This window comes from Larus michahellis, chromosome 2 (genome assembly GCF_964199755.1).
Source record: "Larus michahellis chromosome 2, bLarMic1.1, whole genome shotgun sequence".
NCBI classification, from domain to species: Eukaryota; Metazoa; Chordata; class Aves; order Charadriiformes; family Laridae; genus Larus; species Larus michahellis.
In genome coordinates, this window is record NC_133897.1 from 107,422,605 (window position 1) to 107,444,599 (window position 21,995).

The 21,995-nt window shown below is 38.5% G+C and overlaps 1 long non-coding RNA gene across 1 annotated transcript; it reads left to right on the forward strand.

Moving 5' to 3' along the window:
- The first annotated feature begins 11,913 nt into the window (after positions 1–11,913).
- LOC141738399 (uncharacterized) lies at positions 11,914–13,871 on the forward strand. The gene is made up of 3 exons (XR_012585379.1): positions 11,914–11,968; positions 12,935–13,036; positions 13,736–13,871. It is a non-coding gene; the product is annotated as an uncharacterized LOC141738399 (long non-coding RNA).
- Positions 13,872–21,995: the final 8,124 nt, after the last annotated feature.

The window sequence follows — 21,995 nt, forward strand, 5'->3', positions numbered from 1 at the left end:
CCCACTGGCAGTGTTATGAGTCACCAGGCAGTGCAAATCACCTCAAGTGGCAGCTCACAGGACACACAGTAAATCTAAACTGTAATTAGGTCACAAGTGGAAAACTCAGTTTGGACCCTAATGGACATTTGCCTGTGTCCATAAAACATTTGCAGGATTTGGAACCGCTGGGCTAATTCTGATGAAGAGACTGGAGCTGGGGTTACAAGGCCACAGACAGAGATAGTGCACTTGCAGTTATGCAGATAAGCCTGCACTTCATCTTCCCAAATGATGCCCAGAGGCTGCCAGAACAGTCATTCCTTCACTTTTATGAGCAGTGAATCTACATTAAAAGGCATTTAAATAAAGGCTGTAGAGTACGCTTAAAAGTTGTTGTTCCAATTTGGGACTTTATTATGGTGCTGTGGCATGGAGAAGTGACCCCACGCATGATCGAGCTGAGGTGCCAACCTGCCCTAGAGCTCCGTTAATAAGGATTGGTGAGGCTGGAGGCAGCTGTGTTGGCAGGAATGCTGATGAGCCTCGTTAGCAGTGTGCAGCTTATTTCCTTCGGAGAAGGGTACACAAGCCTGTGGGGGAGAGCTGGTAGCAAAGCCAGTCAAAGAGCCCTGCATCAAATAATTTATTTGGCTAGCTCAGTCCACCACTGTAAACAAGTCTCGCTTTCTGTGAATATACTCATTAGTCACCTATTTATGGACACTTACATTACATGGACAAATTGGAGCCATAGTTTTGCCCACACTCTTCTCTGTACCTTTTTGCACAGGAATCTGTTCCTTAACAGACACTATTTGCACTGCTAAAAGGGATATAAGTCATACTTACATTTTTGAAGATTCCTGCCGTGGATGAGCTACAATATCCAAACTGCTTGTTACAGCAGTAATATCAGTCTTGCAGAAATAGTCCTGCTGCTCCTTCCCAGTCCTGTGAGCACACGTTTGCCTGCGTGTACTGATGTCAGTACTTGCAGCAGTGAAATGTGTGTAAAGTGCATTTGGGAAGAATATATTCACATAATTAAATCTCTGTCTTTGTCTGAGAGTCCACATGGGCAGAAGTTAGCTGTCACATTTAGGAAAACACAGGCAGCCTGCTCTCTTTCCCAAGGGCTCCTCAGATGCAGGTTGGAAGTGGCAGTGAGGTAAATCAGCTGCTTTTGATAGGGGTAGTCCAATGCTGGTGAAAATTTTTTTCCCAGAAGCCCTGATTTCATCTTCAGTCACTCTATTGGAGCAATTCCATCCTGAGGCAGGGAGGGCTGCCTCCTGGTTCAGTAAATTGTCGTCGTTGATTTTAAGTCTAGGTGCTCCAAATCTAGACTTCACAAGTAGGGGTAAACATCTGAACAAATTCACAGGAGAGGAGGAGTTTGAACATTCTCACATGAAAAAGTCCATTTCTATGGATTGATATTTTTAGGAGTCTTAAGCAAAGTTTGAAGTGACGTGAATAGTTCTGTGTAAATAGTTGGTTTCTTAATATGGCAGATGAAATGAAAGACATGGAACAAAAATATTTGGCTGTAGAATTAAATATTTCATTTCTGAGTTGTTTTCCGCACTTTATTCAGTGCGGTCAGAACATATTTTCTTTTAAAACATTCCAAATGGAAAGTCCTTAAAACGTTTCATTAAAACCAAGAAATAGGTTGGGACATATATGCGTTTTTTTCTGAAACAATTCTCTACGTACAGATTAATGCAGTATGCTAACCCAAGTCTACATAACTCTTAAAAAAAGATCTTTCGATTGAATACTCACATTTTCACCTGAATTTTTTCCACCTTAATTCTGACCTTTCAATAGCTTCATGTTCCCTTTTACTTTTCTCCCATAATAGCTGGTACCCATTATGCTAAGCAGAGAGAGCTTGTGAGTGGTCTGCCTTTCATGGGCTGTGGGCTTTATATCTATTCTAGTTACACAGGCACAAGGGAGATGTATCTGACCAAAGAGAGCCAGGACACTAAATGTATTCCATTAGTGACGGAGACAACTATAAAAGGGATAAGAAGCTAATGTTTCAATGCAAAACCAGTCTGAAATTGCATCCTTATCAGGATTTTTGGACCATGTCTACTTACAGCATGCTAGACTAGCCTTTACAGAAACAATAGCAAACTCTTTAAACCAGCATACAGCCTGACAGTTCTCCTACTGGACATGTTTGTAAAACTGGACCTGGCTGCTCATCTATTAGTCTGTATTTCTCAAAAAAAGAAGCTCATTTTATCATTGCCCATTTAGCCGTGATTTCTCTCTCATGCTGGTAGTCTTGATCCACATGCTGATCCTGTGGTACTGGTGGCATTTTTAGGGATTAATTGTCAAAAGCAGCAACAGTGCAATTTCAGGCAGAGGTCTTTCTCTCCAACAAAAAAGTTATTACTATTTGGCCTATAAATTTTTATATTTGTATGTGGAACCTCACTAATTTGAACACCTTTTCTTTTTTTTTTCTTTGTAATCCTCTAAGGAATTTCACCTTCTATATTAATTTTTAAGGGTAGTTTGATACCTTTTTTTCTGTTTGTTATTCATAGTTTGTTAGTAGCCACTGATAATAATAATAATGCTGTTCTTATTTTCCACCCTTTCCAGACCTTTAGTAGATGTGGTTTTGCAAGTCCAGCCCCTAGTGCAAATATTAGTGATGATCTGTGCCAACTTATTTTATCACCTTTCCCTTCTGATGATTATGTTGGAGATAAAGGCTGCAGGGAAACTTATTTGCATAGCTCTATTCTCACCTGCACTTCATTAATAGCTAAGCCATTTGCAAAAGTAATTTCCTAGTTAGTGCTCAACCACAATAAAATGTTCCATGTCTTAAATATTTCCAATGAATTAAGTCTACAGAGAAGACCACAGGAAGAGATCAATACTAGAGAAAATCACTAACTTTATTATTGTATTTTCTACAGGATCTTATTCCTATATTGTTTGCGTTTATTGTCCTACACTGATTTTCCCATATCAGCAATCTATTTTATTACACGTTTCACCATGCCACTGTACTAACTTCAACATACTTGGGATGAGCGATTTCGCTGACAAGTAATTATCCTCAAGTGTTCCTAAGCCTCTCAGCTACATAGACTGTGTCCAGGTTGCCAAAATCTCACGCTGTTCAAGGTGTGGTGCACATCTGGATGCATAGGGCATTATCCTCTTGAACACTGGTCTTTGCATCCCTCTTACCTTTTGCAGGCAAGAAAAAAAATCTCACCACCAGAAGGACAAGCAGTTCTTCTCTTCTACAAAATTGTAATCTGTGTCCCTGGTTCAGGAAAATTACAAAATATATCTTGTTCTAAGAAGAGTTTCATGTTTCCCTAGTTTTGTTCTCTAGGTAGAAAAACAAGTCATGGGAGCCATCTTTTCTACTGTTTTGGACAAGCAGGGTAATAAGACAGAATGAAAATGCATAGTTTAGTTCTACTATGTTGCACACAATGAACTCTCTAGTAAATAGACTGTGAAGAAACCCCCAAAATAACAGGAAGGAGTAAAATATTTAGAATTATTCACTATCTTTTTAACCAAAAATTACCCAAACTTCCAGATAACTAAAAATGCCTTTAAATCAAAACATGGATTATGAAGTCTTTCTTAAAAAAAGTTGTCACCTAAATTCTTTTAAAAACATAACCTATTAGTTAATAGAAGCAGAAAGAAAAAGTAAAGCTAAACACCAGTAGACTAAACCAAATATGTATCTTACTTCACAGCATAATTAAAGAAAACAAAGAAGAAACTGGGAACTTTTACATCTTCATTCTGTGTAGCAAGCTAAATGCTACAGGCACTATTCTTTCAAACCTCCAGTGTGGATCTTTGCTTCTAAGTGTGCTCTGACACTGAAATCTTAGCAATGGACTCGCTTTTTCTAGCAAGAACGGAGCATAAGGGAGAAGACCTGCTATGTGCATTCATCTTACGTAAGAATCATACCTTGGGTAAAGCCCTTCTGTTTTCTTACCATGTCCTACCACTGGCATGCCAGAAAAACCTTCACATTGCCAGTGAACCATACTCTAGCACACCTTGCTCTGACTGAACCTTATCCACATGAAACCAGTAGGGCAGTTCATGTATGTAAATATTTAATCCAGAAAGTTCTCTCTGCAATAAATGATTTACTTGTTCCAGGATCAAGATAAATTTTCATGATTTAAGAAAATCAAATATCTTTACACGATAGTGATGTTATATTTTGAAAATGTCTCTTCTTGATCCCATTTTCTGACACAGTTGCAGATATTGAACATTATTTACTCTTGAAGTCATGGTATTCCCAAACAGCTCACTGAGACAAGGAGTGGATTTAGGTACTCTGTCTCATGAATGTGAAGGTCAGATTCAGGCTGCTAGGTAGGAGAATGCAAAAGAAACCCTTTAGCAGTATTAAAAAACCCTTCATTTATAGATACCCTGCAGGTGAGATGAATTAATAAAAAAAAAAAAAACTGGAAAAAAAACATCTATTGCTTTTTGCTTGGAAGTTTTGAATTAGAAGGTTTTTTTAATGACCCAAAGGTAGATGGGTTGGTATCCCTTATTTTAAATAATTCAGTCTGTGATTCTTAAAATAGTGGAGGCCTATCAGACACAGTTTAGGAAACTGTAGTTTAGAACTATAGCTAGACATTAACAAGATTGTTTGTTTTTATTGCTTTTTGTATTTTAGTAGAAACCTTAAAATTTCACTATCGTTCAGTTGAACCTTCTTACTCAAGAGAGGTGATATTTTTTAGGTTGCTCAGATATCGACATTGTGTAAGAGCAAAATATTTTTTTTCTTTTTTTTTTAAGTGAAAGCCATTAGCCAAATATTAGAACGGCAGGTAGGTAGACTTTTAATCTAAGTTATTAAAATGTGAAAGGTAAGCAGTCAAGGAGCAAAACATGCACAGGTTTCCTAACACATAATAAAGGCAAACCCTCATTTTTTCTATTGTTTTACAACAGAAATTCTAGTAAGTTGGTCAAGTGCAGAGTCACAATATTACATTCATTGTAATAAAAGGCTTTTAAGGAACCTCTTTGCCTACAGAGAACTTTAGTACTACTATATTTGCTGTTTCAGCAGAAGAATTTTGATAAGTTCATTCAGTGTCTTAATGGTGGGTATAACCTGAAACTCAGTGAAGGGGAGCTAAAAGGCTGCGGTCTTTTTGCTCCTCTGTTTGACTTTTTAATCAAACAGCTTTCTGATGTTGTAACTGTTAATACAGTATCTCTAACTGTAGAAAGAATTCTTGTTCAGAACAAACACAATTGTACTTTTCATGCTAATGTTCATAAATATTCTCTACTGTTTGTAAATTGCTCTTGGAAACAGTGTAGAAATCTATTTCATTTCCAAGCACACAACTCATTACTGATGCCTTTTGCATAAACTTGGGTAGAGCTGAATAGTCTATTTTATTTGTTTATCAGATCCTGTATTTTGCATAAATGTCTGTAAAATCTTCCGTACAACATCAGCATATCTGCTGAACAATGCTGTCAGGCAAGGATCTTCTAATCAAATTTATGGTATCTGTCAATGTGTATTGTTATGGATAGAGAATTGCCCTGGTTAGCTGAACCCAGGTATTCTACAGAAGTTTAGTATTTTCTGAACTTGACTGAAACTAAACTTGAGAAATTGAAGGCACTCAGCAGTTTTCAGAACCAGGCCCTCTATTTGTGAGAAGATAATGAGAACATACTGGAATATTTCAAGTAGAAACAACCTGACATCAAGACATCAGTAGACAGAAGACAGGGCAGTGCTAACATCTGCTTCCTCTGACATATTGTAAACAGCACCAGGAAAGTCCTCAAAGCTCCTGCCTGACATGGTAACATTTGTCAAATCCCCCAGCATGTGGAGTTAGCCATACAGTATATCCAATACCCAGGTGGCCGTCATCAACCACTGTCGCACTGGTCCTGCAAGCCTTCTTTCCCAGAGTGGATGACAGCAGAAGAAGCTGCCAGAAAGGCTGCACAATGCTCCTGCGCTCATGCTGGAGCTGGAGTCCTAGTCTAAACAGTTAACAGGAGATTAGAGTATGGCCAAAAGCCCAAGTGATTAGATTGCTTTAGACCAATGTGAACAGAACTTGTTTGTTCTAATTTAAATTTCTATTATAGCTGTTTATTCAACACTAATTGAGGTCTTGAGCAGAGTTTTGTAATATGGGCTTATGCCCATAGGCCTCGTATTTTACATATAGGCTTAGTTCCAACAGGCATTATCCTTGGCATGTCAAATTACATAAAAAGTGCCAAGCCTGCAGGTGTAATATAAAGTTTCCATATGTTATGTGGACAGATGGCTAAAAGTGACATGGTTGTGCAGAGTGTTAGGCCAAAAAGCCTGCCAAAATCAGTAGGTATAGCTTTATTATACTTTTTGCCTAACACCGTCTAAAGCACATTATTTTGTTTCAGTCACTCCAGCCAGCCTTTGGCAATAGGCATTTCGGTGCTGCTTCACAGCTGCATATAGCATACATCCTTCTAGTAGCACGGTGTAAAGAACAGAAATAAATTAATTTAAAAGGTAACATGATAATAATGCTACTACCAATGCAGATAGATTTGAAGACCATGCTAGAATAATCCTCGATGATAAAAGCATATTTGTTTCACTTAACATTGTGTTACCCCATTACAAGCAACATTATTATATTGTAGATTTGCTGACTTGATAAAGATTTTCTATATTCTTAAAGCATTAGTAATTACTCCTCAGGAATATATCATGATTTCTTCTCACCAATATGTTGACGGAGATGCTTAAGTGTTTTTGGTGAAGCCCTATTCCTAGGTTATGTGTACAGGAGATAAAGAACACTTCCAACTGAACATTGTAGAATAAAAAAGTAAAGAGTAGATGTTAAAAGAAAATCCTTAAAAACTAAATCATTTTGAAGATCTCTGACAGGAAAGAAAAAGCCACAGCAAAACCCAAAGAGGATAATCAGAACAATTTCTTTATGTCTCTTATCTTCATTTCTTCTTGTCCTCAGAGGACTCAGACTTGACTTCACTGTTTATCACAGAAGAGAAGCCATATAGAAATTTCCAGGCACATCGTAAATAATTATGATTCCAGTAATGTATGGATATTTTTTACTTCTTCCCTACTCTTCCCTCTATTATAGGAATTGAATTTTGTTAGTAATACATAGATTTAAAAAAAGCATATAGCATGAAAACAATAACTTTCTTGGCTACGGCAAGCATAGCCTGAGAATTACTGTGTATTTTATGGTTTCACCTTAAGATTTTTTTCACACTTAAGGTTAAATCTAATGAAAGACTGTTATCTTCATGTAAGGTGCCATAGCTCTTAATTTTAAGTACCTGGTCTCCAGTTGGAACTTAAAGCTCAGCATTAGATGCCTTTAAGTCTTCTCCATAAGATGCAGGGAGGATTATGCACCTCACAAAGGTCAGCAAAATTCTGCACTTTTAGGCAATGGGAAATATTAAGTGTGATTTCCTACTCTGCTTCAGAACTTGTTCATCCAAGTCTGGTCTACGGGCTGGAGCCTTCAACCACATGAACGCAGATGCTGAGGTTCTTTCCTGAGTTTAGCAGTTCATGGCAATTAATCAGGGATCCCTTTTTTATTTCCAAATACAGGCAGAGGAGAAGTCATCCAACTGTACTGTCAGTTCCTATTTTTACGTATACATTGATTATGACACTTATCTAGAAAGTTGAAGACCTTACTGATTGCAGCATTAACCATCCTTTATATTTGGTCTTTTGTATTTTGCAGAAAGTGAAACAAAATTAACAAAGGGCAGAAAAAAAGTAGAAATGAAGAATGTGAATCTCTGGATAGTTTTATATTTCTGTATTTATGAGAGATGTTTGTTTTCTGTTAGAGGTTTGGATTTTTTTTTAAGTTCAATTACAAATATAAAATGCATGAACAGTTAAAAAAGCAAAAACCAGAACCCATACCTTTAATACTTCAAGATAAATTTTCTGAGTTGAAGAACGATAATATTATTTCTATTTTATTTTGACCTCACAAATCCTTCATGCCTCTTGAGCAGCTTGAATAAGTAAAAGGTCTTGAGGGAAACTTTGCTGATAAATATCTAGTGTAGTGGGCTTGATGCTTTTGGGAAAAGGGAAACTTGTCTAATATCTATGGATGATGGAAAAAAGTGTGACCAGATCATAGAGCCATAGAACGGTTTGGGTTGTAAGGGACCTTTAAAGTTCATCTAGTCCAACCCCTCTGCCATGGGCAGGGACATCTTTTCCTAGTTCAGATTGTTCAAAGCACCATCCAACCTGACTTTGAGCATTTACAATGATGGGGCATCCACAGCTTCTCTAAGAAACTTTTTCCAGCTTCTCACTACCCTCAGAGTAAAATATTTCTTCATTACATCTAATCTATATCAACTCTCATTTTAAAATCATTACCCCTTGTCCTGTTACTACAGACCTCAGTAAAAAGTCGCTCTCTCCACCCTTCATATAAGCCTCCTTTATATAGTGAAAGGCTGCATAAGGTCTCCTGTCTCAGCCTTTATTCACAGGAAAGGTGTTCCAGCCCTCCAACCACTTTTGCGGCCCTCCTCTGGATCCACTTTAATAGGTCCATGTCTTTCTTGTACTGGAAACCACAGAGCTGGATGCAGTACTCCAGGTGGGCTCTCACAAGAGTCAAGTAGAGGGGAAGAATCACCTCCTTTGACCTACTAGGCATGCTTCTCTTGATGCAGCCCAGGATACGATTGGCTTTCTGGGCTGCAAGTGCAAATTGTCTGCTCACGTCCAATTTATTGTTCATCAGTATCCCCAAGTCCTTTTCCTCAGGGCTGTTCTCAAGCCAGTCATCCCCCAGTCTGTATTGATACTGGGGATTGCACCAAGCCAGGTGCAGGTCCCTGCACTTGGCCTTGTTTAATTTCATGAGGTTCACATGGGCTCACTCCTCAAGCCTATCAAGGTCCCTCTGGATGATATCCCTACCATCTAACATTATCAACTGCCCCACTCAGCTTGGTGTCATCCAGAAACTTACTGATAGTGCGCTCGATCTCACTGTCTATATCACTGATGAAAATATTAAATAGCGATGGCGCCAGCAGAGACACTCAAGGGACACAACTTGCCCCTGGTTCCCATTTGGACATTTAGCTGTTGACTGTAACTCTTTTGACACAGCCATTCAGCCAATTCCTTATCCACCAAATTGTCTGTCCATCAAATCCATATCTCTGCAATTTAGTGGAAGAATGTTGTAGGGGACCCTAACAAAGGCCTTACGTAATTCCAGATAAGATGAAATGTGTAGCTCTTTCTTTGTTCATTGATGCAGTCACTCCATTGTAGAAGGCCACTAAGGTTAATCAGGCATGATTTGCCCTTGGTAAAGCCATGTTGTCTGTCTCTAATCACATTGCCATCTTCATATGCTTCAGCAAAACTTCTAAGAGGATCTTCTCCATGATCTTACTGGGCACTGCGGTAAGGCTGACTAGTTGGTAGTTCTCAGGGTCGCCTTTATTACCTTGCTTTCTGGGAGGAGGTTGTATAATTATCAGACTATGATAATGAAATATGGATAAGGAGTTGACTCCAGGAGAGAGTGCAAGAAGTGATATGAAAAGAGAAAGTATTGTGCTACAGGGTAGTCAGAGATCAGTATTGGAACGGTTCTTGTTTAATGCTGTCATCTTTCTTGGCAGCAGTAGAGGGATACTTTTCATAAAAGTGTTCCCTGATATATCAAAGATAACATGTTCTAAGGAAAACGTTGATCGAATATCTGAAAGAAAATTGTTAAAATAAAGAGCATGAAATTCACAACACAAACTGCCAGGATGTTGGGGATTAATTAAGCACTTTTGCTATACACTGAAATGTTATCAGCTAGACATCCCAGTCAGCTTTTAGTCACCTAGAAGCCTCAGTCAGCTTTTAGGAGCTGTTAAACTAGCTGCATGTTTACATGTGGAGGGTGTCCAGTGACAGTACATGGTACTTACTCATCTCTCTAGGACTGCAAAGTAGGAAAGACCTAATAAACAGACACTTAAATGCTTACATTCGAAAAAAGACAGACAGAGATGTGCGGTTCTCTGTGAGGAACAGATCAGCTGTAGTACAGATGGAAAAGGAATTAATATGCCCTACTTCAAATGCTAGCTCTGAGTTTAGGATAAATACTATTATGCTCCTTCCACTCTCCATTCAGTGCTAAAAATTAAGCTATATGCATGCCAACAACATCTCCTCCTAAAACAAACTATCGGTCTGATTATCAACTATTTTTTGTTATAAAGATCTTCTATCACTAGTTTGTGACATGGGAGACAGTAATCAGAACGCCTTGTTAAAATTTGATATGATAACTTTTGAGTTTTGACAGACATTAACTCCAAATCTGGAGTAACATTTTGCAGATTGGCTTTTATTGTGGGAAAAGCTGGATCTGTCAGTTTGGAGTCAGCTGCACTCATGTGTTTTACAGTTGTTCTAGAATTTTGATTAAATTCCCAACAAGTAAAACAAATAAAACATTAAGTTGGCACTGGTAATACCTAACAAAGTAATATGTGGAAATTCCTTTAAATGTTCTTTAAGGTTGTCACCTTTCAAGATTTTAATAAGAGCTGGATCAGAGCTTGACTGCGTATGAAATAGCTGTTGCCATGCAATTCTGAATTAGAAACATTTTCTCTAGGTTTTAGTTACATTTTCAATTGTTTTCTTATTCTCCAATAGATTTGATCTTCATGAAATGACAGAATAAAAACAATAAAAATAAATTTCATCAAAGCCTAGAAGAAGGTCTAAGCATGAATATTGTAAGGCTGATGAGTTCTATTTACTTAAAAGTAGCATAATCTTTTCCATTTTCAGATAATAAGAAAAATTCTACTTAAGAAGTGGAAGAAATTAGAATTCAAAACACATCTATTTCTGCAATTTAAGCGCAGTCATTTTGTCTAATCATGTCTTATACGTTCATTCTCTTTGACGTTATGAATTTTGCGCTGAACAGGAAGAAAATGACAAAGGTGCAAAATGTTTCAGAACGGGGATTCTCAAAGCTGTCATTCATGGTATGCCTTTTCAAATCTTCTCCATTCAAAAACTCCAGCTTTATTGGAAGCCTGTGGTGTTGAAATTTTCATCATTAAATTTTAATGATAATCTCCAGCAGTTTTGGTATACCTTTATTTTGACAGGAATGACAAAATATATGTCCATTTAAATGCACTTTGTAGGGCTTTTGACGTTTGCTTTTTTTAGAAAGTACTATACTAATTTTAATGCACATTTTCTCAGCCCTGATTTTTACTTTACTTGCAGGAGGCTTATAATTAGGGATGATTTAAATTTATTTCATTCTAAACTATATTTTGGATGAAGTTTGACTTTCATCAGTTAATATAAAACGTGATTAGAGTAATGTACAGATTATTAGCAGTGCACAAATCAAGGTCTGGTGCAGACACTTGAGTGGCAATGGAAAGCAGCAATTATGACTGCTTTCATTCCTTATTAATTAATTAATTAATTTGTTTGTTTGTTTGTTTGTTTGCATAACAGGTGTTGGTGGTATAAAAAACTTGTGATTTACTTTCCAAGATCAGACTAAAGGTAAGAATAAATAACCATAGTTAAGAGTAACCATATATACATTAAGCAATTGCTTCTCAAAAGATTGATTTCTGAGCCTAGCTAGTACCATGCCTAGCACCTAAGCAGTTAACGCTCTCTCTGCTATATACAGTGAAATCATTTTGCAATCTTTGCTGAGACTTCAGACAGGAAGAGTCACCTGCATTTCTGTCTGCAATCAGCCAACTAGTTTAATTGGGCAACAGCAGAGCCTTGCAGGATATCCTAATGAGCCTAATTGGTATCAGGAATCTGACTCCTGGGAGAACAGAGATAGAAACCAGACAGACAAAGAGACAGGTAAAGGCTATGGAGTAAGAGAAATAATATGGAAGGGCTCTGTTAGGGCTTTTACTGCTATATACACTTCTTTGTATTCTTCCTTTTCTTAGTCCTTCTCACCACTTTGTTTACCAGCTATGTGCCCATGATGTTATTGTCTATGTCTTTCCTGCTATTTGAGTAGTCCTGTGGATCTTCTTATGTTTATTGTGGCTTTTGTTCCTGAGTGATCTGAATATGCAGGGAGTCCTAGCTTGAAAGGCTGTCCAGTCTAATCACAAATCCACTTTCACAACATCCGGTGCAATAGGAGGAAGGGGAAAAAAAAAAAATCTGATCAAACTGTGTTTCTGAGAGCAAGAATCTTCAGTGTGGTTTGGACCACCTCACTAAGAGTGTCCCTATCTATAGCTGTCACAGTTCTGTCACTGAAACTCCTGGCAACAATTGAATTTTAATGAAGGTCTGCTGTGCTTTAGAATTTAAATGAGATGTTTGATAAAAGAGAGAAAATCTTCCGCATATCTACCTTATGTTCTTAATGTATTCCTCCTGGTAAAAATAAATAAATAAAGGATTGTTTCACTGCTTGTTTTCTACCAAGATTTCCCTGTAAAGCTGAAAAAATAGCCTAAGTCGTACAGAGCCGTTTTCATGCTGATTTCCCCCTGCTTCTGATAGAACCCAGTTGCTGTATATGCAGCTCCTGTTGCTTCTCTGGCTTCCTTAGCTTCCCAGACTGACAGGGACATTTGTTTCTGATAATCTGAATCAGTGTCAAAGTGTTTGAGGCCAGCAGCAAGTAGTTCAGTCTCCTCATCTGAGCAGAGTTGTGCCACAGCATATTACCAGGATTTTTGCAGGTGAGCTAGTTATTGGTCTTTAATATGTGATCGTTCATTTGAATGCAAGATACTGAAGACTTCAATAATGCAGATTATCCTTTGTTTACTTTCACTTGCCTGAAACTATTTTTTTTTCCAGGTGTAGAGCCTATCACTATATTTTGTTCAGAGATGCTTGTGTGCATATCAAAAGAGTACTGATGACAAAATGCTCAGTTTGCTGACATTTTTGGTCTCCAAAGTAAGTTTTCAACCTCAAACTGAGCCGTGCATCGATTGTGGGGGGAAAAAGTAAAGGTTATGTATTTTTAGTACTTGTGTTGTGCTTTTCTCCTGTGCAGTATGTGACACTACCTAGGTGTAAACGCTGCCTCACGCAGATGTGCTAATGGAATTCCTGCTTTTATGTAACCGCCTTTTGGAGAGAGAAGGGAGCTTGAAATGCTTTGTTTTAATTACAGATATTTCTTCGTGTTGCTAACTGTGGGGGTATATGAGTGGGGGCATATATGTGTGAGGTGAAGATATAGCTTGAAAACAAAAGATTTTGATCAATGGCAACATAAACTGAAAGTATAATGAACTGACAGCCCTATTGCAGAAACCCAAGATACTTACATGGATTTACTAGACAGTGTCGATAAACTATTCATAGTCGTCTTCACCACCAGGCTTTTTTTGGAGTATCTTCTCATGCTTGCCACTCTAACATATCTCCTTTAAAACTTAAAAAAAAAAAAAAAAATCAGTACTGTGAAATGAAAGTTACGAATAGTCTAGAGGAAAACCAGGGACACCTAGCTGACAACAGTACAAAGTGTCAGTGAGATGTAGAGCAGGGTGCATACTGGGGAAGAAATTGGCCACAGTAATCAGTGACTGACTTTAGTACAGTGTATAGCACAGACTAGGAATGAGATTGTCTTCATTCTCTTCTCAGCACTGACATTGTTGATGAGCTGCTACTTCTACCAGGCCTTTACCTTATGCCAGTGAAATTGAACCAAGAATAATTGGAAGTGGGATGAAGAAGTACACCACCATTTATTGTGCTTGATCGCATTTACTTATCACCCTGGATCTGGAATTGAAATCACTGCAGGAATAGGCATCACATAGTTAATAATGGTATGGGAGGAAAGGTTGCTGCTTTTGTACTGCTGAACAAATTGTAATATACGTTTTAATATACCACTATAATTCTTCCAGTGTTTATCTGTATGCCAAATATTGACTGTTCTGTGCATCTCCTAAGCTCAGGCAGGCTGTGTGTTTTCCTCTTCATCTTTTGCTAACACCAAACAAATGCAATAAACAAAGACGCTTGCCCAATCTAAACTTCATCTCCTGTGCTAGAGAGGCAGTTCCACAGGATGGTACATCTGACACCTCTAGACAGTGGAGAAACAGGTGCAAATGATGCCTCCAGATCTGAGTCCCTTCCTTAGACACTCACCTCACTTCTCGGATGAGCCTTGACTCTTTCTTTCCATAAGCTGAGAACCTGAAGGTTTTGAAAAAAACCAGATGCTTGCTTGTATGGTGGAGCTCAGAACAGATCAGGCATTTCTGACGAGCAACACTGGCATACTGGTTTGCATCCCACACCTCTGTGTATGAAGATAATAACTTGCATCAAACTCTGTTCAGTTCTGCATTGGTAGCTGTAAGCGTCAAGCTGATACCCATTTTCTTGAACTGTTGGTGGAATATCTCTTAGGTCTTTGAGGTACTTACAGAGGGAAACCAGAGCTGTCATCTACTATGACCCAAAGTTAGGCAGTTTCTGTCTTTGTGTCCCTCTAACTCGAAAAGAATGATGTGCAGGCTGCCCAAATGGTAGGCTTTCACCAGTGACAGGCTCACGTGCACAGGACAGTAGTTAAGGGAATGTGAGAACTAACATTTGCTGCAGTGCTGGGGGAGGCTTTTAATTGAAATCAGACATGGTGTGAATCCATGTTGTGTGTAGGGTATAGACTTCTGAGCCTAATTTAATTTTTCAGAAGGAGCAAGTTGGCTTATTCTTTTTGGATCCCAGAAACCAACTGGTATGGTGGTTGAGGGGTAACTGTAGAGGAGCAGGCATGCAAGACATAAGGGAGTGAAACAACTTAATATAATTACCAAAACAGCAAGCATAAGAAAAAAAGCCCAGCTTTAGATGGGAACATACTTTCACTGTTAGCGAACTGGACCAAGAGGACCATTTTCGGACCATTTTCACAACAGCTGAAAGTCACTGGTAGATTTCCACAGGGCCTTGTGCTGGGTCATACTGTTCACAATTGATGTGGAAAGGGAAGCGGGAAGTGAGGTGACAAGGTTTGCTGCTAATGTTAAATTTATTCAGAATATTAAGTAAGGAATCGGATGAAGAACACAGGGTGTATTTTGTGAAACTGACTGACTGGTGATAAAAGGGCAAGTGCGATTCACTTTTGACAAATGCAAAGTAATGCTGGTTGGAAAAACAATCCATCTTCACATATACAGTGAAGATCTTTAAATTAGTTATTACTATTCAGGAAAGACATGTTGGAGTCATTATATAATCATGCCCTGAAAACATCAGCTCAATGTTTAGTGTGGTCAGAAAGGTAAATAGAGTTTTGAGAACTGAGAAAAGAATTGGGAGGAAAGCAGAAAATATCATTATGCCGCTGCATAAATCCATGTTGTCCTCACATCTTGAATACTATTTGCAGTTCTGTTTATAATAATAAAATATTAGAAATGGAAAAGGGACAGAAAAGGGCAATGAGTATGATAAATAGTGTGAAATGGTTTCCGTATAAGAAAAAGTGGAACAGATTTGAATGCTCTGGACTGAATAAAGAAATGGATAATGAGCACCACGGCAGTGAGTGAATAGGAGAATGGTTATTCATTCTTTCTCATGATACAGAAACAAGGCAGAGCCAAATGAAATTTTGAGCAGATTTAAGTCAAAGACTAAGAAATAAGTATATATTTGTTTCCACAGAAGGTGTTATTAAAATGTGAAAGTTATTGCCATGGAATAATACATATGATGAAAGTTTAGATGAGTTAAAAATTAATTACTGAAATCTTTGAAAGAAATATTCATTAAGTGCTGATATACACAAAGTTAAAACCTGTGACTCAAAGTCTTCAAGTTGCACATTGTTGTTATCTCAGGGGAAATGTAGGGGGTAAAATGTCACAGGATGTCTGAACTTTTCTTTTTTTTCTTTTTTTTTTTCCCTTTTTTTTTTTCCCCTGAGATCTGTGCTGTCAGAGGTAGGATACCTTGGTATGTGGACCTTTGTCTAACCCAGTAAAGCCGTACTCATGTTAAAGCTTAATCACCCAAATCTGTGTCTCACAACACAGGACAGTGTAACCACTGATTAAACCTGTTTTCAGGGCAGAATTCAGCCTGAAGTAACTCAGCCTTTTAACAGAAACTAACCACTGAACTCAAAAAGGGTAAAATACTTTTATGGTGTCCTAAGACTACAATGGATTGTGAATCTGCAGTAAAAATCATAGCTTTGCTTTCATGTGTAAAAACTTTTCACGTTAACACTGCTCCTTTCTCTCCCTTTCTCTCCCTTTCTCTCCCTTTCTCTCCCTTTCTCTCCCTTTCTCTCCCTTTCTCTCCCTTTCTCTCCCTTTCTCTCCCTTTCTCTCCCTTTCTCTCCCTTTCTCTCCCTTTCTCTCCCTTTCTCTCCCTTTCTCTCCCTTTCCTCTACTTCTAACCAAGACAAAGAAATGTCATAGAAACATGTAGGATTGCTTGGTGGTAGTTGTGTAAATACTAAATGTAAAGAAGAAATTCTTGTTACAAGGAGAAAGTGATATATTTTATTGTAGCAGTTCAGTGAAACTGTATGTAGACTAGTACTATGAAAAATATATGCAAGTGGCAAAGGTCTCACCAGAGATATTCAGACATTCCTCTCTAAGCTTAGGAACCCACAGTTAGAGGTGATTTTGCTGTGTTTATTTATTCTTAGTAGCTGTCGTATCATGTGCTAGAACTGGGAAAAGTAATGAATTTCTTTTCAGTTTAGGTCTAGACAACAGTTTCAAAGAAGAAAGAAGACAGAAAGTTCCCACTGTGAGTCCAAAGATGAAGAAACTGGCCTCCAGGAATAAAGCAAAGAGCTGGATCAACTGAGAGAAGCAAGGAGTACATGGTTTTCAGAAAGACTTAAGAGTCACTGAATCTGTACAATCTTTGCTGAAGGGCATTTCACATCTCAGTATCAGTTTTATCTTAAACAAAAGCTTTTATTTAGATATGTCCTTAAAAATGGAAGGGTCCTAAATTTCTTTCCAAACTCTTCCATGACAACAGAGAAGCTATTTGCATGTGTAATTGTAGAGTCACCTTAGGCGTCTTCTTGCACTCCAGGTAGCATCCAGCTATCCCTCCTGGACTCAGGTATATGACAAAACACCCTGTGTCATACCTGCTGCCTATAGTCCCCTGAAGTTGTGCTAGATGTATGTGTTTTGGGTACCTTAATCCCACCCTTTGTGTTATTTCTGTGTGATACAGAAAGCGCTTTTGGTAATATGAAGGAGCTCTGCCTATGTGCACTTTTCTCACAGCTCTTAACTATGTTCTCAGTTTTCATACAGGCTAAACTTCAACCTGGAGTGTCACACAGTAAGCCTGCCCACATCAGTAGTGGAACAGTTTCATACAGGATTCTTTGGGGATTGAAACAGCACGGCTAGGAAATCTTCACGCTCGGGAGCTGATGCACCAACAGAGTTCCCAATGGCCTTGGAAGGTCTTGGCTGAAGTGACTGTGGGGTGGTAAAGTGTATCAAGGTATTTTTCTGGAGTTAAAGTGAGTTAAGCATTCCATGTAAACATGGTCAGAGGCATAGAAAGATGCAGGAGGTTGTCGAAAGGTAGAATTTGTCCCGCCCTGACACGCCTACCCCCAACCACCAATAAATTCAGTCTTCACCTCTTCTCTTTTCCTTCAAGCACCCTTGGTCAATGCGCACAAACACCCTGTTGGTGCATGTTTCTATAAAAGATTTTGAAAGAAAATTAGACACTTCATAGTGTTATTAACTTTTTTATTTTTAGTGGTACATATGCAAACCAACAAAGTATCACAGAATACTCCAAAACTCTATTTATTATTAAATATGTCCTTCCCTACTAGGGATTACAAGTGTGAATTTAGCAAATACAATTAAAATTAAAACATACAATTTCAGAATTATTCCTGAACTTTCTTATAAGTCTTACAGAGCCTATTTTAAAGTGACAGCAAATCAACCATACCCCAGCAGAATGTATTAACTTAAAAATGTTGAAATTAAGATTTGCTTCAGGGAATCAGCAGAGAATAAGGCTATGGTATTTGAGACTTTCTATTAAGGAGTATCAGCTATTGAATTTTGTTGAATTTTGTTCTCCAGGTGCATTTTGTCAATTTCCAATATTTTAACACTTAAAAGTTCAGCCATATCCAAGCTTAAATCTTTTAAATGAAATGAAAGTTAATGAATATTTATTGTGAACTCTGCCAAGAAATATTTGTTATACTGCTAAATAGATAAATTTCAAATACAACACACTAGGCAGATGGGACTCCATCTCTTCAAAATAACGTATAAATGAAAGTCTTTTTCATCAGCTGAGCTTATATCCCTGTCTGTCTCCCAACTCTTAAACAATATGTTATTAAGAGTAACAGAAATAAAAACATTCTTCAGTAGGATTAAACCTATTGTTGCAATGTGATCTAAAAGAACTATTTCCCTTCTTGGAGCCGAAGCAAACTTGTTAGAAATGGTCTAAGTGAGAAATTTAGGTCTTTCACCATTGTATTTTTATACTTCATTCTATTTTGCATATATGCTTTTATATAACTATCAGGAGTAAAATGTATATCATAAAGCAACCTTATAATTTCTACCCGTGTTTATTAATATTTTAATAACATTATGCATGCTTTAGAACAAGAAGGAACAGAAATGAGTTGAGTAACAATTCTTACAACTTTGAATTACTAACTTATACATCCAGACAAAGGGCTTTTTCATAGAATCACTTTTTATTCTGAAGATCTCAGATAGCAGTGTTAGATTGATAGTCTGGGGTTTGTTTTGTGGGGTTGTTTGGGTTTTTTGGGTAGGGGTTTTTTTGGTTTGTTTTTTTTTTTTTTTTGGGGGGGGGAGAGAGGCGTGTGTGTGGAGGTGTTGTGTTTTTGGGTTTGTTTTTTTTTTTGTATCGTTGTGCAACATTAACCCAGAAAAAAACCTCTCATCCAGAACAGGTATCTATGTAACAAAACCACACACTGTGAGTGAGAGAAATGTGGAAATAAGTGGAGAGGTAATGCTTGTTGAGGCATCAGCTGAATGGTAGGAGCATGCATCCTATATTGATCTTGTCTCTTCTGCTTCAAGATAAACTTGTGCCAGAGGGGAATCAAAGTCAAATCACTGTCATGCTTGACAGTGTACTGCTGCTTCATCTCTTATGAGAAAGTAGATTCTGTAATAAATAACCTATACAAATATAAACCAAAGATTTTCCTATTATGTGCACTAACTTACTAACTGAATAAAGTTACATGTCTTCCAACTTAATATATTCATTCTTCATTATGTCCTTTCTTGTGAGAGGGGTTTCGTTATTATTGATATTTCAGAGTGAAACACTTTTTCCTCTACTTGTACCTTGAGTGGGTCATTCGTAATTCTACTAGGGAAAGAAATTTATTTTCTCATGTCCGGATTTTTTTCAGCCAATTTCTAGTTGTCCTTATTTATCTGTCATAGAATCATGAAATAATTAAGGGTGGAACAGATTTCTGGAGATCGCTTCCAATTTGCTTCTCATTGCAAGGCTAATTTCAAAGTTAGATCAGGTTGCTTGCAGCTATTCTTTTTAATTCAGCTATACATCTTTGAGAAGATTCTTTCTCTTTCTCTGTTCTGCCTATTCCACTGAAGCTACAGGACTTTGGATTTGGTTTTGGTGAACTTCGTGAGGTTCCTGTCAGCGTATTTGTCCAGACTACTGAGATCCTTCTGATTTGTTTCCCAACTCTCCATCACAGTTTTAGTGGTCATAAGAGGCCAGTTAGTTTCTATTGAGCTGTCAGTATGGTCACAAGGTAAGTCCTCTTAAAAACTGTTTTTGGCCACTGAAGAAGGTGAATGGGAACAGCCAAAAAGGATTTATCAAGGGCAAGTTACACTGGACCAACCTGACTGCCTTGTATGATGAAACAAATAGATTGGCGGATGAGGGGAGAGCAGCGGTTGACACCTACCTTGACTTTAGCAAGGTATTCAACATGGTCTCCTGCAGCATTCCTTATCTCTGTGTTGGGATGTTGCAATGCTACGCTCTAGATAGGTGGAATACCACAGAGGTGAAAAACTGGCTGCACCATTGGGTTCAAAATATAGTAGTTAATGGTCATATTGTACCTGAAGGACATTTAGAAGTAGAGCTCCTCAGAGGGTCTATCCTGGGACCTATCCTGTTTAATATTTTTATCAGTGGTGTTGAAGAGGACACATAATGCACCTCTGTCAAGTTTTTCAGTGACAGAAAAGTGGGAAATTAAACTGATAATGCACAAGGGCAGAGCTGCTGTTCAGAGGGCTTTAGACTGGCTAGTGTAATGGATCAACAGGAACTTCACAAAAATCAACAAGGACCAACGTGAAGTCTTGCATTTGGGAAGGAACTCCCTACATTAGTATGGAGGGGGACTGGCTGGCTGCCTGGGAGCAGCTCTGCTTGGGACCCTGGAGAACAAAGAGCTGAACATGATCCAGTCACGCACCCTGGCAGCAAAGATGACCAAGAGCAATCTGGGCTATGGGAACAGGAGTTTTGGGAATGTTCAGCCTGGAGATGAGGTGGCTTTGGGGACACCTAATGGTAGTCTCCTAGTATGCAAGAGGTGATTACTGGGAAAACAGAGCTTGACTCTCTATTGAGGTGCACAAGCAGGAGAGAGAACTGATTAAAAATTAAACAGAAGATCATAGAATCATAGAACATCTGATTGGAAGGTGACCTGAAGGGTCATCTGATTCAACCTTTCTTGGCAAAAGCACAGTCTAGACAAGGTGTCCCAGCACTCTGTCCAGCCAAATTTTAAAAGTGTCCGATGTTGGAGAATCCACCAATTCCCTAGGGAGATTATTCCAATGGCTGACTGTTCTCATTTTGAAAATTTTTCCTCTTGTGTCCAATTAGAAACTCCCCAGGAGTAACTTGTACCTATTACCCCTCCTCTTTTCCATGTGACTTCTTGTAAAAAGGGAGTCTCTATCTTCTTTGTCACCACTCTTTAAATACTAGAACATGGTGATAAGGTCTCCCCTAAGCTTTCTTTTCTCAAGGCTGAACAAACCCAGTTCTCTCAGCCTTTCCTCATATGGCAGGCTTCCCATTCCTTTCATCATCTTTGTGGCCCTTCTCTGGACCCTCTCCAGCCTGTCCGTATCTTTTTTGTATAGCAGGTACCAAAACGGAGCATAGTATTTCAGGTGTGGCCTGACAAACACTGAGTAGAGTAGGGTAATGACTTTGTTATCTCTGCTGCTGGAGCCCTTGTTGATGCAACCCAGCATCCTGTTGGCTTTCTTTGCCACAGCAGCACACTGTTCACTCTTATTGAGCTTGCTGTCCACTAGGGTGCCCAGGTCCCTTTCCACAGAGCTGCTCCCCAGCCAGGTAGATCCCAGTCTGTGCTGCACTCCTGGATTATGTTTTCCTTGGTGCAAGACCTTGCACTTGTCCTTGTTGGACTTCATAAGGTTCTTGTTAGCACACTCTTCCAGCCTATCCAGGTCTTTCTGCAGGGTGGATCTCCCTTCCAAAGCCTTAACTTACAGAATCATAGAATCATAGAATCATAGAATTGTTGAGGTTGGAAGGGACCTTTAAGATCATCGAGTCCAACCTTTAGCCTACCCTGACAAGAGCCACTTCTAAACCAAACTTCACCACTCTTTTTGGTGTCATCAGCAAGCTTTATCAGGGTACAATTAATCCCATCATCCAGATCACTTATGAAGCTATTAAACAGTGTTGGTCCCAGTATCAGCCCCTGGGGGACCCCACTTGTGACAGGTTGCCAGTTTGAAAAGGAGCTATTCACCACTACTCTCTGGGTGCGGCCTGTCAGCCAGTTCCCCACCCACCGCACTGACCACTTGTCTAGACCATAACA